Raw genomic sequence first — 16,517 nt, 5'->3', positions numbered from 1 at the left:
TTTATTCAGGGGAGAGAGCATGCGAGCCGTGAGCTCACAGCAGCCGAGCTGTTAGACGCTGGGACAGGAGACCCGGCTGATGAAGGAAGTGCCCCATTTAGCAGCGTTTAGCTCTCCGCTGGTCCCTGAGACACCAGTGAGTTTATCTTTGTTTCTGTTGTCTCGCCCCTTCTGTCTCGTCTCTCCAGTAACGCTCCCTGAAACAGTCCTTCTTTGTCTTCTAAAGAACTCTCTAGATCACGCCACACAGAGGCAGAGAAAGTCACAGCTCCAGTCCACTTTCTTTCCCCTCCCCCCCTTTTCTCCCCAATTGTACTTGGCCAATTACCCCACTCTTCCGAGCCGTCCCGGTCACTGCTCCACCCCCTCTGCCGATCCGGGGAGGGCTGCAGACTACCACATGCCTCCTCCCATACATGTGGAGTCACCAGCCGCTTCTTGTCACATGACAGTGAGGAGTTTCACCAGGGGGACGTTGTGTGTGGGAGGATCACGCTATTCCCCCCAGTCCCCCCACCCGAACAGGCGCCCCGACTGACTGGAGAAGGAGGCGCTAGTGCAGCGACCAGGACACATACCCACATCCGGCTTCCCAACCGCATTCAAGGCCAATTGTGTCTGTAGGGACACCTGACCAAGCCGGAGGTAACATGGGGATTCGAACCAGCGATCTCTGTGTTGGTAGGCAATGGAATAGACCGCTATGCTACCCGGACGCACCCCAATCTTCACCTCCGCCTTAAGCCATGCCCACTTCCATGTACATGTCACTCCTGAATCTAGCTGTGCTGCATGTAGAGCGTGTTCCTCCTTTAGCTCTCCCACTCTGAAAAGACGTTACAGGACGGGTGGTCACTGACAGAGGCAACTGACAGAGGTGGAAGAAGCAGTCAGATCTTATGAGTAAAGGGAGTAAGACCACACTGTAAAAATACTCTGCTGCAAGTAAAAATCCATCCATTATCCAAACCGCTTATCCTGCTCTCAGGGTCACGGGGATGATGGCGCCTATCCCAGCAGTCACTGGGCGGCAGGCGGGGAGACTCCCTGGACACGCCGCCAGACCATCACACAGTCCATCACAGAGCCCAACATCATAAAAAAGAGAACACTTAACATGCACTTTATTTTATGATTTTTTTAACATCATAAAATAAAGTGCATATTAAGTATTCGTATTGTGTCACTAAACACGCTGAACTGAAATCCATTTAAAACATGAATAACAGTTTTAATGTATCGACAAGAGGGGCTGGAGAATGAAGTATTGGGAAAAAAGTATTGCAATAATGAGCTGTATTGATTTTTCTTCTTCGCAGCCCTAGCCATTACTGGCACTTCGTGGCTCAGGCTGCAGGTAATGAACTTGTCCCGTGCCATGGACAGTCACCATGACGTGATTCACTTCAGCCCGAGCAGATGCAGTGCCACGCTGCAGCATCCAAACACGACAAGAGCAGCGATGCATGCTGACGTCCCATCCATCCATCTTCCGAACCGCTGATCTTGCTCTCAGGGTCGCGGGGATGCTGCAGCCTATCCCAGCAGTCACTGGGCTGCAGGCGGGGAGACACCCTGGACAGGCCACCAGACCATCACACAGGGCTGACATACAAACACACACACACATTCACACCTAGGGACAATTTTTGTACGGCTGATTCACCTGACCTACATGTCTTTGGACTGTGGGAGGAAACCGGAGCCCCCGGAGGAAACCCTTACAGACACGGGGAGAACACGATGCGTGTTAATGTTCGCTACGAAAATAAAACCTTACCTCAAGTTTTGGCAGACACGTTCGTGAGCGTTATTTTTCTCCACCCGCATTTCGCAAAGACCCAACCTAGACCTGCGCTGCATCTGATTGGCTATTACTTGTTGCCTCCGGTGGTTAGGTTAGTGTGGTGTTAGCCAATCAGAGACAGAGTAGCGGTGGGTCTTCCCGTAATGCGGGTGGGGAAAAATAACGCTCACGAATGTGAGGATGTCCAAGGATGTCTTCAAGCGGATGTCACGTAGCAAACGAGATCAGAGTTCCGACTGGCCCATAGAAATGCCACAGTAATGACTAAAGCTGCGCTATTGATTGGACAGTCCAGTAAGGTTGATGCTAGCCTTGATCGGCAGGACGGACAATCTCATAGTGAAGATAGATAATGTGCAATCGCAGCTATTCTCTCCTCACTCACTCAACTGTCTGGGGACTGTCCTCCACCAAAAAGCGACCCCCTAGGTCGTTTGTACAGGCAGCTTATTTCGGCCTGTAGTTACATTTTAAAGTCAAGCAACCTCTAGCGGTCCTGCCACCAATAGAAATCTTTGTTACTATACTCTTGTAAGGTTTGCAGGTATGCATACAATGATCCTACCCCCCTTACACCGAAACACAACAGGAAATTTTCTGGCAGATTTCTTGAATTAAGTACACAGCAATGTCAGTCAAGCCCGTTAGCTTTAGAGCAGGCTCCTAAAAAAGTACCCCACCAGGGTTTCACTTCTTGTCAAGTATTTTCCTCAAATGTTTTGTCTTGTTTGTCCTGTTGTGGAAAAGGGTTTTGCTCAGATACCTCTCCTTGATGGCAAATTTAGAATAATGGCTATTGCACCAATCCACCTGTCAGTCGATTGACAGGTGGATTGGTGCAGCATCAGCAGTAATGCGGACGTTGTGCCGGACCGTTGTGGTGAAGAGGGAGCTGAGCCGGAAGGCAAAGCTCTCAATTTACCCGTCAGTCTTCATTCCAACCCTCACCTATGGTCATGAGCTTTGGGTAGTGACCGAAAGGGTGAGATCGCGGATACAAGTGGCTGAAATGAGTTTCCTCGGTAGGGTGTCTGGGCTCAGCCTTAGAGATATGTAGGGTGAGGAGCTCGGATATCCGGAGGGAGCTCAGAGTAGAGCCGCTGCTCTTTCGCGTCGAAAGGGGCCAGCTGAGGTGGTTCAGGCATCTGATTAAGATGCCTCCTGGGCGCCTTCCTTTGGAGGTTTTCCGTGCACGGCCAAATGGGAGGAGACCCAGAACTTGCTGGAGGAACTACATGTCCAATCTGGCCTGGGAACGTCTTGGGATCCCCCGGGAGGAGCTGGGGAGTGTTGCTGGGGAGAGGGATGGCTGGAGTGTCTTACTGTCTGCGGGTGAGAAGCCAGATGTGAAAATGTGTCCTGGTCGCTGCACTAGCGCCTCCTCTGGTCAGTCGGTCGGGGCGCCTGTTCAGGGTGGAGGGGTAACAGGGGGGAATAGCGTGATCCTCCCTCACGCTACATCTCCCTGGTGAAACTCCTCACTGTCAGGTGAAAAGAAGCGGCTGGCGACTCCACATGTATCGGAGGAGGCATGTGGTAGTCTGCAGCCCTCCCTGGATCGGCAGAAGGGGTGGAGCAGCGACCGGGACAGCTCGGAAGAGTGGGGTAATTGGCTGGATACAACTGGGGAGAAAGGGGAAAAAACGCAATTTCATCTGCTCAAGAAAATTGTGTTTAGATTTGTATTTCATGTGAGCATCCCACCAAGTCAAATTCTGTGTATGTGGAAACCTAGCCATAAGGTTGTAAGGTATAGTAACTGGTCATATGGTTGTAAGTTATAACTGGTCATAAGGTTATAAGGTATAACTGGTCATACGGTTGTAAGGTATAACTGGTCATACGGTTGTAAGGTATAACTGGTCATATGGTTGTAAGGTGTAACTGGTCATACGGTTGTAAGGTATAACTGGTCATAAGGTTGTAAGGTATAACTGGTCATATGATTGTAAGGTATAACAGTAACCCGGGGTATTAAAAAATGTCGATGGTGTCCATTTAATCACCGGCATATTTCTGCACTTCATCTGTATAATGAACTCCAGGCGAACTGTTCGACCATTAACGATAATTAGACTGGACCTGACTTGACTACAACGTAGTACCATCAACTTTATGAGCAACCAAATTAAGGAGTGCAAAGGTCATGGCTGCATACTGACCTTTGAACCCGGTCCGTGTTTGACCCCATCATGGGCATGTTTCTCTGAGAAATCTGGCTCGTATTAGGACTTATTCGTGACCCGGAAAGACAGTCGTATTTCCCCGTCCTGACTCTGTGGAATGTTCATATGTAATAACCCCACCCTGTCACTAGGTAACCCTACACAACTACACCCCGTCAATGCACAACGCAAAGCATGGGGGCATGGCAGTTACATCCAGAGGTCGTGGTCGAGTGACGTTACGGCAGCCGCCTCATTACAGACTGCTGGCAAAAAAAAACCCCGTCAGTTTCGCTCCCTAATTATCGTTTATTCCTGCTGTAATTCCCACCTATCAGTCACCGCTGCAGTGCCCAGCCTCTCCTCTGTCAGCTCTCAAACGCTGAAAGATAATATTCAAATCCACAGACAGGGTTTTGGTAACACGTCTGTTTCTGTTTGTTTAGAAGAGGAGAGAGCGAGGCGCTTCATGTCACCTGAGCCCAGTCCTTCATACTGAACAGGCAAGACAGTTTTCTTTCTCTTCTCTTCTCTTCTCTTCTCCTACAGCATTCTGTTGTGGTTGCCCACCCTTCATGTGTTTTGTGAGCACAGGAGTTTCTCATGGATGCTTTGGCCTGTTTATTTTGGGGCTTGTGTGCGTGTGTGAGAGAATGTATGTTATTATGGCAAAGGCTTCGAAAATAAATGGCTGAATATATATACATACATATATATACATACACACACACATACACTCTCTCTTTTTCTCTCTGTCTTTCTCTTTATCTGTCCATCTAGCTAGCTAGCTCTTCTCCCTCTCTATCTATCTATCTATCTATCTATCTATCTATCTATCTATCTATCTATCTATCTATCTATCTATCTATCTATCTATCTATCTATCTATCTATCTCTTCTCTCTCTTTCTCTCTCTCTCTGTCTCTCTCCCTCTCTCTCTCTATCTATGTAGCTCTTCTCTCTCTTTCTCTCTCTCTTTTTCTCTCTGTCTTTCTCTCTATCTGTCTATCCATCTAGCTAGCTAGCTCCTCTCCCTCTCCCTCTCTCTCTATCTGTCTATCTATACACTCACTCTCTATACACTCACTCTCTCTCTCTCTCTATCTATCTATCTATCTATCTATCCATCTAGCTAGCTAGCTCTTCTCCCTCTCTTTCTATCTCTCTCTCTCTCTCTCTCTATCTCTCTATCTATCTATCTATCTATCTATCTATCTATCTATCTATCTATCTATCTATCTATCTATCTATCTATCTATCTCTTCTCTCTCTTTCTCTCTCTCTCTGTCTGTCCCTCTCTCTCTCTATCTATCTAGCTCTTCTCTCTCTCTCTCTCTGTCTCTCTCTCTATCTATCTAGCTCTTCTCTCTCTCTCTTCCTCTCTCTGTCTCTGTCTCTCTCTCTATCTATCTAGCTCTTTTCTCTATCTCTTCTCTCTCTGTCTCTGTCTCTCTCTCTCTCTATCTATCTAGCTCTACTCTCTGTCTTTCTCTCTCCTTCCTGTGTGTGTGTGTGTCTGGGCATTATTCCGTGTGAATTGGAGACGGGTCCATTCACCGGCTGGGCGACACATTGTACTATCCTCTCATTCTGTCAGCTTTCGTCCTCCCTAACCCCACCGCCGGCTCCCCCAAAAATCCATCAGGCTTCCCACAATCCACATAGCTCCCCCCACCTCGTCAGGGCAAGGTGACAGGCCATTTGCATCAGAATAAATCACACACACACACACACACACACACACACAGACACACACACATACACAGAAACTCATAACAAAGGCAGGTGCAGTGGTGAAAGATGTGTCCTAGAGGAAGTGTTGTGTTTGCAGCGGGCACACACTCAAGTAACGCAGGAGGTTTGTGTGTCAGAAAGGTCACAGCGAAGACACGGCAGATGAGGTTTGTCCCGTATGTTCTTGCTTTACTGGGCTTCCCGAGCAGGATTTGGTGTGGAGAGAGCACGCGGGATGGCTGCAGGATATCCCATACTGAAGGAAGTGGATATGTCGGTCTACAACTCGGAGAACTCCTGCACCGCTACTTTGAAGCACTCCACTGCCGTTTTTCCCAGGTTTCCTTGCACCCACCCTAGACATGAGACAGTGAGTGTGTGTGTGTTTGTGTACATATGCACTAGGGCTTGTGCTCGCCGTGACTGGTCTGACTGACTTCCGGTGTGGGAAGATGGCGGTGCAAATTCACGCTTGCGGGGGCCTCACCTAGTACGACCCACACAGTGTGTCTGTCCATGTTGTGTGTGAGTTTGTGTCTTCGTTTGATGGCTGGCAGAGCTGGCGTTGGACGGACTGGGAGAGCTGGGTCTGCTGGGCTGTGGGTCCAGGGACACCTGAAGAGGTAACACCGAGGGTGGTCTGACAGGACGCAGAAGCGGGGCAGGCTAAGCTAACTGCTAGGCCATGCAGACCGGCAGTTCCGACAAGACCGAGGGCGGTCTGGCGGCGACCTCGCCTAGTGTTGGCTGTGTTTTAGTGTCATCGTGTGGAGTGCGGGGAGGTGTGTCGAGGGTGTCTGGCTGGGAGAGCTGGTGCTGGATCGATTGAGGGAGCTTGGTCTGGTGGGTCCAGGGACCACGGCCCTGACCAGAGCTGCACGTGAAGAGGAATCATTGAGGGCAGTCTGACAGGATGCGGAAGGAAGCGGGGCAGGCTAAGCTAACTGCTAGGCGCTCGTTCTCCTGGACAGTGATTTTTCCGTTTAGTTTGGATACATGTGTTTGGTTGGGTTTTTGTATTCTTGTGGTTCTTGTGGTTCTTGGATGTGTTGTTGTGTTGCACTGCTGTGGGCTGGGGGACACGGTGTTTCGTTTCATGTGCGCAAGTGCATGAGAAGAACAAAGTGTTTCTGAATCCTGATTTCTGATAAGCAGAGCGACAACACGTGTGGACTTGTGGACCAGAACAAGATGTGAGCCAGCTGTACTTACTGGTGGACCTGATCCCGGGTCTGGAGCAGTGACAGAGCCTGACCAGACGGCAAACCTACAGTCGTAAGTCTCTGTCAGGGAAGTGCAGTGAATAGCCTGACTCCTTCCAGTTGTGGTCGGTTGGTCTGAATGGCTGGTCTGAATGACTGGTCTGAATGGCTGGTCTGACTGACTGGCTGGTCTGTATGACAGGTCTGAAGGACTGACTGGTCTGAATGACTGGTCTGACTGGCTGGTCTGAATGGCTGGTCTGAACAACTGGTCTGACTGACTGATCTGAACGGCTGGTCTGACTGGCTGGTCTGAATGGCTGGTCTGAACAACTGGTCTGAGTGACTGATCTGAATGGCTGGTCTGAATGGCTGGTCTCCACAGTCCGTCTCACATCCCGTCCGTGGTGGACATGAATGACCGAGACAAGTCTGCCAGCTCACATTAGAGCACGGCGCTAAACTTTGTCTTTGTGTATGTGTGTATGTGTGTGTGTGTGTGTGTGTGTGTTTGTACACTCTATGCATAGCTTGCTTTCCCCCTCCCAATCCCATCCCCCTCCTTCCCTGTTTTGTCCCTCTCTTGCTCTTCCCCCCCCCCCTTCCACTCCGCATTGCCCTCCCACTCTTTCTCTGCCACTCTTTCTCTCAAACTTTTTCTCTCTCACTCTTTCTCTGCCACCCACCTTCCCTAACTCGCTCTCACACCCTCTCCAACAGCACGGGTGGTTGCTACTCCCTCTCCTCCTCTTTTTTCTGTCTCTCGCCCCTCACCCCCCCCCCCACTCCTCTGGCATGTTGTGGATGTGATCTGAAATAGTTCTGGTTCCCGTAAGCGGCTTCAGTTTCACCGCCATCCATGAGAGCTCGTAGCTACCCACTTTCTCAGCACGCACACTGAACCAAGCCTGTGTGTGTGTGTGTGTGTGTGTGTGTGTGTGTGTGTGTGTGTGTGTGTGTGTGTGTGTGTGTTAGTGTGTGTGTGTGTGTGTGTGTGTGTGTGAGTAACGGCAACACTCCTCATGCCCAAAAAAAATTAACCCACTTTCCTAGTTGAGCTGCACCAACCAAAGCTGATGAAGCTTGTTCCATCCTCTTCTTCATCTCAATACTGTTCCATCCTCTTCTTCATCTCACTACTGTTCCATCCTCTTCTTCATCTCAGTACTGTTCTGTCCTCTTCTTCATCTCACTACTGTGCCATCCTCTTCTTCGTCTCACTACTGTTCCGTCCTCTTCTTCGTCTCACTACTGTTCCATCCTCTTCTTCATCTCACTACTGTTCCATCCTCTTCTTCATCTCAGTACTGTTCCATCCTCTTCTTCATCTCACTACTGTTCCATCCTCATCTTCATTCCACTACTATTCTCTTCTTCTCCTGCTGTTTAGCTTTGTGCTGCACTGTCAGCCACTTTACATGGTTCCCCCAGTACGACTATTGCCAGTACCTCCAGCACACAAACACACACATGCACACATGCACTGGCATCCATCACTTTTCCCACGTCTGACAATGTGTACGCACACAAGCACACACATGAATGCGGGTTCGAGAGCAGCTGTGTAAAATCATCATTTCGTCTTTTCTCTTCGTCTGCCTGCTGAGCTCTCCTCTGGTTCATCCACCCCACTGGCCCCTGAACACCCCCTGAACACCCCAGGGCCCAGGAATAATTACCCCAGGGCCCAGGGCCACGGAGACAACCTGAGCAGTCTGCGGAGCTTCCTGCTCCTTCCCACCGGCAAGGAGCAGGAAGCTCCGTAGACTAGAGCCTGGCCCGGGAGGAGGGATCCAGCGGCTTATGTGGGGGCAGATCACAGGACGGGGGGGAAACTAGCCAAAGGGGGGGGTATTGAAATGAAGGCGAGAGAGTGTCATTGTGCAGCAGACACAGAACGACTGTGACAGCTCGGAGGAAAAGAAAGGATATTGCCAGTTTATGATTGACAGCCGTGAATTCTCTCTTATTAAAATACTTTCCAGGGCCACCGCGCCTCGGGGCTCCCGCACGCCGCCCTCCTGACCGTCCCGGGCTTCTGTTGTACGTCACATTAGGCGGGTTTCCAGCCACCAGATTTTATGCGCATTTTCAATTTGTGCGTGAAAAAAACCTGAGTGGAGGGCATCCAGTTAGCGTAGGGCGTCCCTACAGACACAATTGGCTGTGTCTGCGGGCGGGAAGCCGGATGTCAGTATGTGTCCTGGACGCTGCACTAGCGCCTCCTCTGGTCGGTCGGGGCGCCTGTTCGGGGGGGCGAAGCTAGGGGGAATAGCGTGATCCTCCCATGCGATACGCCCCCCCGGTGAAACTCCTCACTGTCAGGTGAAAAGAAGCAGCTGGCGACTCCTCATGTATCGGGGAGGCATGTGGTAGTCTGCAGCCCTCTCCGGGTCGGCAAAGGGGGTGGAGCAGCGACCGGGGTGGCTCAGAAGAGTGGGGTAAATGGCCAGGTACAATTGGGGAGAAAAAGGGGGGGAAAGCCCCCCAAAAAAGAACGAGTAGTTTTAAATAAATAATTTTAATCATCATCATCATCATCATCTTCATTACATTAATAGCGCTTTTCTAGACAACCAAAGCGCTTCACACTGAAGGAGGAAACTCACCTCAACCACCACCAATATGTAGCACCACACCTGGGTGATGCACGGCAGCCATTTTGCAGCAGAACGCTCACCCCACATCAGCTTGAGATGGAGAGGGAGAGGAATCCCTGAGCCAATTACATGGGGGGGGTGATTAGGTGGGCAGATGGAGAGAGCCAGGTTGGGAAATGTTGCCAGGACACCGCGGAAGGCCTTACTCTTTGCGATAAGGGCCATGGGATCTTTAATGGCCGCAGTGAGTCAGGACCTCGGTTTAACGTCTCATCTAAAGGACGGAACTTAAACACAGCGAGGCGATACGCCGGGCGGACAAAGCGAGAGTGACTCTGGGGTGGGCTTTCACCCGCTGAAGGGCACTGAAGCAGAGGATGGGGATGAAGAGCGATGCGGAGTTGGCCTGCACACTGGGGTGTGTTCTGGTAGCTGTGGTTCAGGGGGGCGTGTCCTTCTGGTGACGTTGTTCCGGGGGGAGGGGCCAACTTTGAATGTTGCGTTGACAGAGGATAACCGACCAATCCTACTTGTTCTACCTTTAAATATTAGATGTCAGATTCTTATTAATTAACACGCGAAACCATGTTTATACAAAGTAATAAGTAAATTCAGACTGGAGACGCTAAACAGCTTTTCTTTTTGAAATAAAGTAGTTAAAAGTTGAAAATATTACACACAGTTTAAATAAGTTTAAACATGGCGGTGGCTTATTGTACAATACCGATGCAACCGCTACCTTGCAGCTATTAAGATTATGTCCCCCCTGATTTCCACACATAATACTGGATATGAACAATTTCCCTCACCCAATATATATATATATATATATAGATCACAATACATTATTTTTGCATTTATGTTCCCCCCTTTTAACAGCTGCACAGGATAGATCCGACATGCCAGATTTGGGTGGAGACGGTGAACAGCAGGGTAACGGTACACCCAGGCCCCGGGGCTACTGGGGACGGACTTCATTGAGAAGCATGTCCTCTGATACTGGCACCATGCACAGCATGTGGGATGCTCTCTTTAAAATGCATGAGCAGCAGTTAGAGACAGACCGAGCAAGAGACCTTGCAGGCAATTCCAGTGCCCTAAATCAGTCTGCACGCTGTGTTGAGAGACGTTCACAAGCTGCGGAGTTTATGGCAGGAATTACCAGGCAGGGCAGTTACAGCACATCTGAACCCCAGTGTCCCCCTGGGAGGCAAACCCTCCTGTCTGCACCACCCTGCACAGTTTTACCAGGGAAAGGAAGGTGATCGATAGGTCTGTCAGTGCCAGAGGCAGCACGAGCCCTGCTACATGTCAGGAGTCATGCTAGTCAGGAGTCATGCTAGCCGCTAATTGCATATGGAAGTCTGATGCTCGGTATGATGCCTTTTTGGCTGGATTGTCTGACACAGCAGTTCCCAAACTTTTTGGCAGCGCATGCCTTTCTACATCTCAACCAGGTTGCTGCACCCCCAGTCCCCCACACCTGCAAACCAAAAACCATTGAAGGCAGCAAGTTTAATCATGCACAAATAATCGGAACAAAAATACACAGAACAAAATATTCAACAGATCGCAACAACCGGCGTCCGGGTAGCGTAGCGGTCAATTCCATTGCCCACCAACACAGGGATCTCTGGTTCGAATCCTTGTGGTACCAGAGGGCTGCAGACTACCACATGCCTCCTCCGATAGATGTGGAGTCGCCAGCCGCTTCTTTTCACCTGACAGTGAGGAGTTTCACCAGGGGGACGTAGCACGTGGGAGGATCATGCTGTTCCCCCGACCAACCAGAGGAGGCGCTAGTGCAGCGACCAGGACACATACCCACATCCGGAATCCCACCCGCAGACACGGCCAATTGTGTCTGTAGGGACGCCCGATCAAGCCAGAGGTAACACGGGGATTCGAACCGCCGATCCTCGTTGTTGGTAGGCAACAGAATAAGCCGCTATACGCTACCCGTACAATTCGGTTAAAATTTGCGATGCATTTGGAGGAAACCCGGCTGTCTTACGATGGGGAAAAGGGTAAAACGTCCCTCTGTAAGACTGTGAGTAGAAGTGAGGATGCGGTCACATTGTGCGAACAGCGATGGTACGATCCATGTTGGCTGACAACTGCAATAAAAGGAGACCTGGTCCCAGGGACGTTCAAAATGGTCTCGTGGAAAAAACATGCAGTTGTGTTACTGATGGCGGTATTGTGTACCCAACCCCACTGTCATCCCTCCATCTCTTCTTTACTTTCTACTGATCAAAGCTGTGTCTGTACTGTATGTACTGTGGATGTCCCCCGTTTCCTCTGTGGATCTGATTAGAGAACGTCTCGTTTTTCTATCTGTCTTCTTTCCCGGGTCTACCTAGTTGTGTTTTCGTGTTTTAGGCTTGACGTTAGAGATGTGCTGCAATGTGAAATTTTGGGTTCATAAGTCGATGGCTCCCCATGGCGGGTGGCACGGTGGTGCAGTGGTTAGCGCGGTCGCCTCACAACAAGAAGGTCCTGGGTTCGAGTCCCGGGATAGTCCAACCTTGGTGGGCCGTCCCGGGTCGTCCTCTGTGTGGAGTTTGCGTGTTCTCCCCGTGTCTGCGTGGGTTTCCTGCGGGTGCTGCGGTTCCCTCCCACAGTCCAGAGACATGTAGGTCAGGTGAATGGGTCATACTAAATTGTCCCCCTCCAAAACGTGTAATACACCCGCCGGTCCACCGCGTCAGTGTCACGGTTTGCCTCGCTCAGGCGTGAAAAATACACGCGTGTAGGAAGGTGCAGTGCCAGCAGGGGGCGATGATTAGGGTTAGGGTTCGACTGTTTACCATCAAATGAAATGTAATTAACACGACAACACTAAACATATTAAAGAATATAGCAGGCATGTATCTTCATCTTACCTGATGGGGAGGGATTTTGGAAAATGCTGTATGCTTCTTTTCCTCCGTCGGGAGTTGCTGGCATCGAGTTAATCATCGCCCCCTGCTGGCACTGCACCTTTATACATGCGTGTGCTTTTCACGCCTGAGTGTGACACTGACACGTTGGACTGGCGGGTGTATTACACGCTTTGGCATGATACCTGGTTGCCCTGGGTGTGTGTGTGTGTGTGTGTGTGTGTGTGTGTGTGTGTGTATGTGGGTCCTGTGATGGCCTGGCAGCCTGTCCAGGGTGTCTTCTCACCTGCTGCCCAGTGACTGCTGGGATAGGCTCCAGCATCCCCGCGACCCTGAGAGCAGGATAAGCGGTTTGGATGATGGATGGATAGGATTCTATGGCTTTCCTGCTCCCTTCTAGGTGTACACAAACACACACACACACACACACACACTCGCACAAAATCCGCTGTTTTGGGCTTGCTCGTGTTGTTACAGTTCCCTCATCAGCTCATTAACTCACAGCTTGCGTTCCATAGGCGGGGAACAGGGAAAGGGGGGGAAAAAAGGGAAAGCGAGAAAGTCACAAAAACAAATAGAAGCTGCAAGGTTTGGGAGGTTGAAGGAAAGATGGATAAACATGAGGGAGAGAAAACAGAGGGATGGAAGAAAAACGAAGAAGGAAGAAAAGATTTGTACAGAGAAGACGGGGAAAACAGGGTGACTGGTGAGTGGATGGCGAGAAGGGAGAGGGGAAACCGTGAGAAGGGGAGGAGAGATTTAGGAGGGGAGGCGGATGACTTTGAGCAGGCTTTCATCCCGTGCCAAGTGGTACTGTGGTGGTGACGAGACTGCTGTTCTGTGTGTGTGTGTGTGTGTGTGTGTGTGTGTGTGTGTGTGTGTGTGTGTGTCTGAGAGAGAGAGAGAGGGGGGGGCGAAAGGGACATACTGACATGACTGAGTACACTCTATTTCTGTGCCAGCCTCTACTCTGTGCGTTTGTGTGTGTGTGTGTATATTTCTGAATGAGCACGAGTGTGTACATGTTTGCGTGTATTATTATTATTTTGGGGTTGGTGTGTGTCTGAGAGCAGATGTGTGCATGCAGTGCAGGGATAAACATGTGGTTTTGCTAGTTTTCTTCTTCTGCGCTTGCCAGTAGATTGTGGTACCGTGTTCCTCTCTGGAACGCATTGTGCTCGCGCTGCAGCGGCGGGATCAGGCTACGCGGTGTTTGTTAGCCATGGCCGCCGTGCCAGACTAGCCGCTCATAGCGCCATAAATTCTTGCCGTGTCTTGACCGGGAGACTGGCAACAACACTGCAAGTATGACCCCGACCAATAATTGTATGCTGCCTTTATTCAACTTGAGCGAGGTCATAGGTCGTCAGGCACGGGGGTCAAGAAATTGTCAATCATGGCTACAGAAGCGCTATGTGTGATGCTGGCGGCCTCGTGTTCCCAGATGAGAAAGAATAAACGATTGTGGACGCTGTTGCGGCTAGTAATAGTGGGGAATGATACTCTAGTGTACCCCCCCCTTTTCTCCTCAGTTGTATCCGGCCAATTACCCCACTCTTCCGAGCCGTCCCGGTCGCTGCTCCACCCCCTCTGCCGATCTGGGGAGGGCTGCAGACTACCACATGCCTCCTCCCATACATGTGGAGTCACCAGCCGCTTTTTTTCACCTGATAGTGAGGAGTTTCGGCAAGGGGGACGTAGCGTGTGGGTGGATCACGCTATTCCCCCCTGAACAGGCGCCCCGACCGACCAGAGGAGGCACTAGTGCAGCGACCAGGACACGTACCCACATCCGGCTTCCCACCCGCAGACATGGCCAGTTGTGTCTGTAGGGACGCCCGACCAACCCGGAGGCAACACGGGGATTCGATCCTGCGATCCCCGTGTTGGCAGGCAACAGAATAGACCGCTACGCTACACAGGCGCACTCTAGCATAGCTTAACCAGTTACTCACCGGGTTGCTGAAGTGCCTTTGCTATTTCTCGCCAATATTTAGCCTATCTTTTTGACTCAGTCACGGTCCTCCCTCGAGGAAACGTCTAGAGGGCCTGCAGGGGTGTTGTCGTCACTGCTGAACGGCCCTTTCCTCGGTGTCGTTGTTCCACATGACAGCAGCAACAGCAGCATCCCGCCTTCTCTTTGCCGTGTTTACATGTGTGCGCCAGAGAGCATTCTGTCATCCTATTGGTCGACGTCACGGAACACGTCATAGGAGATGTCAGACTAGGAAGGAAACTACCACAAATACTGATATCCTAGACTTTTTATTGGGGTGTCGTGGGGCGTCCCAGACGCCACGTCACTGTTCTTCCATTATGTCACAGTACACGGGGTAAAGACTCCTGCTGTTCGTTCTCGATGTTCATAATCAGGTCCAACGCTGGAAATTTGTTGGTGACGTCAAAATCGGGTTGAATTCATGTAGTCTGATCTTGGCATAAGCTTCTCCCAGTAGCTGCAAGACAACTGAAGGAGAAAGAGTTGGGGAAAGGGGGCGGTACTAAAACCGTCCGTCGCCTTTTAGTCCTAACCCCTATTTGGGTCAAAGTCAGAGTATCTTTACTGTCCCTTACAGGGAAATTAGTTTGCAGCCAGTATCTATAAAACTCTGGCACAAAACAAAACATACAAACACTAAGCCAGAGCTGACACATCACTGATCCACCCATCCTTCCATTATGTAGACCACTTATCCTGCTCTCAGGGCCGCGGGGATGCTGGAGCCTATCCCACCAGTCATGGACAACAAACAACAACAGGACATAGTGGGCAAGGAGAACCAAAGGAGTCCAAATACACCAAGGAGACAAGGGATCTGCAGACAATAGAAGGATACTATCTACCATTTAACAGTTGGATGGCAGTGGAGACAAAGGAAGCCTTGCGTCTCTTAGTCCTAATACAGGGTGTCCTCAACCAACCACCTGAGGGTAACAGTTCAAACTCTGGTCGAAGGGGGTGACCTTGGCACTCCAGAAGGGAAGTAGCCTTTCTGAACAGCTTCCTTTTGTAAAGGTCAGTAAGCTGGGCTTGACTTGTCCCTGAAATCTTGCCAGCCCATTTGATGAGTCTGTCAAGCCTTTTTTTTAGTGGCCAGAGTCAAACTACCAAACTGAGCCACAATACAGCACAGTAAAACTGCTTCAATAAAACTTGTATAAAAGAGAGTTAAGTCATCGTCTGCAAGGAGACATTTTCCTCGGGGGAAAACAAGTCTTGGTTGGACCTTCTTTGATGTGGAAGCAACATGAGTTTCAAAGCACAGTTTGTTGTCAAGAACATCCATCCATCCATTATCCATCCATCCATCCATTATCCAAACTGCTTATCCTGCTCTCAGGATTGTGGAGATGCTGGAGCCTATCCCAGCAGTCACTGGGCGGCAGGTGGGGAGACACCCTGGACAGGCCGCCAGGCCATCACAGGGCCGACACATTCACACCTAGGGACAGTTTAGTACGGCCGATTCACCTGACCTACATGTCTTTGGACTGTGGGAGGAAACCGGAGCCCCCGGAGGAAACCCACACAGACATGGGGAGAACATGCAAACTCCACACAGAGGACGACCCGGGACAACCCCCAAGGTTGGACTACCCCGGGGCTCGAACCCAGGACCTTCTTGCTGTGAGGCGACCGCGCTAACCACTGCGCCACTGTGCCGTCCAATCTTGGGGGTTGTCAACAACAACCCCCCAGATATTTGGAGCTGTCCACAAGCTCAGTGTCAGCACCTTGAGTGCTGGTTGGTACAGGACTAGGAGGAGTCTTTCTAAAGCGGATTGTTATGTCTTTATTTTTAGTCACATTTAAGTGGAGAAACGACTCAGAACACCAAGATACGATATCATCGAACACTGAGTAGGCCAGCTGACTGAAAATACAGCCAGGAGTGGTGGTTCTGGACATAGATTCAGACCGGCGTGCTTCCCAGTACTACATGTGTTGTCATGAAGGCCACTTAGCGACTCTTGCTGTGGTAACGTTACTGTGCAGCCCTCCAGCCCCCTCCAGCCCCCCCCCCCCGTCTCGGTTGAGCTGCAGTCAACCCAAAAGTTACATGTTGTTTTATTCACGCTACAGACCAAGTGTAGCACTGCCACCCGCCACAAAGTAGCACCACCCG

At 50.5% G+C, this 16,517-nt stretch overlaps 1 protein-coding gene across 2 annotated transcripts in view; it reads left to right on the top strand.

Moving 5' to 3' along the window:
- Positions 1–16,517, top strand: part of LOC130110858 (plexin-B2-like) — a 291,819-nt gene that overhangs the window by 110,691 nt on the left and 164,611 nt on the right. Inside the window, exon 3 of one of the 2 annotated variants that reach the window (XM_056278066.1) lies at positions 4,419–4,475. The exons of the other annotated variant lie outside the window; for it this stretch is intronic. The gene's annotated coding sequence lies outside the window, so the exon portion shown is untranslated. The remainder of the gene's footprint in view (positions 1–4,418; positions 4,476–16,517) is intronic. 2 annotated transcript variants of the gene reach the window in all.

Source organism: Lampris incognitus, chromosome 3 (assembly GCF_029633865.1).
Source record: "Lampris incognitus isolate fLamInc1 chromosome 3, fLamInc1.hap2, whole genome shotgun sequence".
In the NCBI taxonomy this organism is placed as follows: domain Eukaryota; kingdom Metazoa; phylum Chordata; class Actinopteri; order Lampriformes; family Lampridae; genus Lampris; species Lampris incognitus.
The sequence above is the reverse complement of the archived record's forward strand: the minus strand, read 5'-3'. Positions and strand labels throughout refer to the sequence as shown.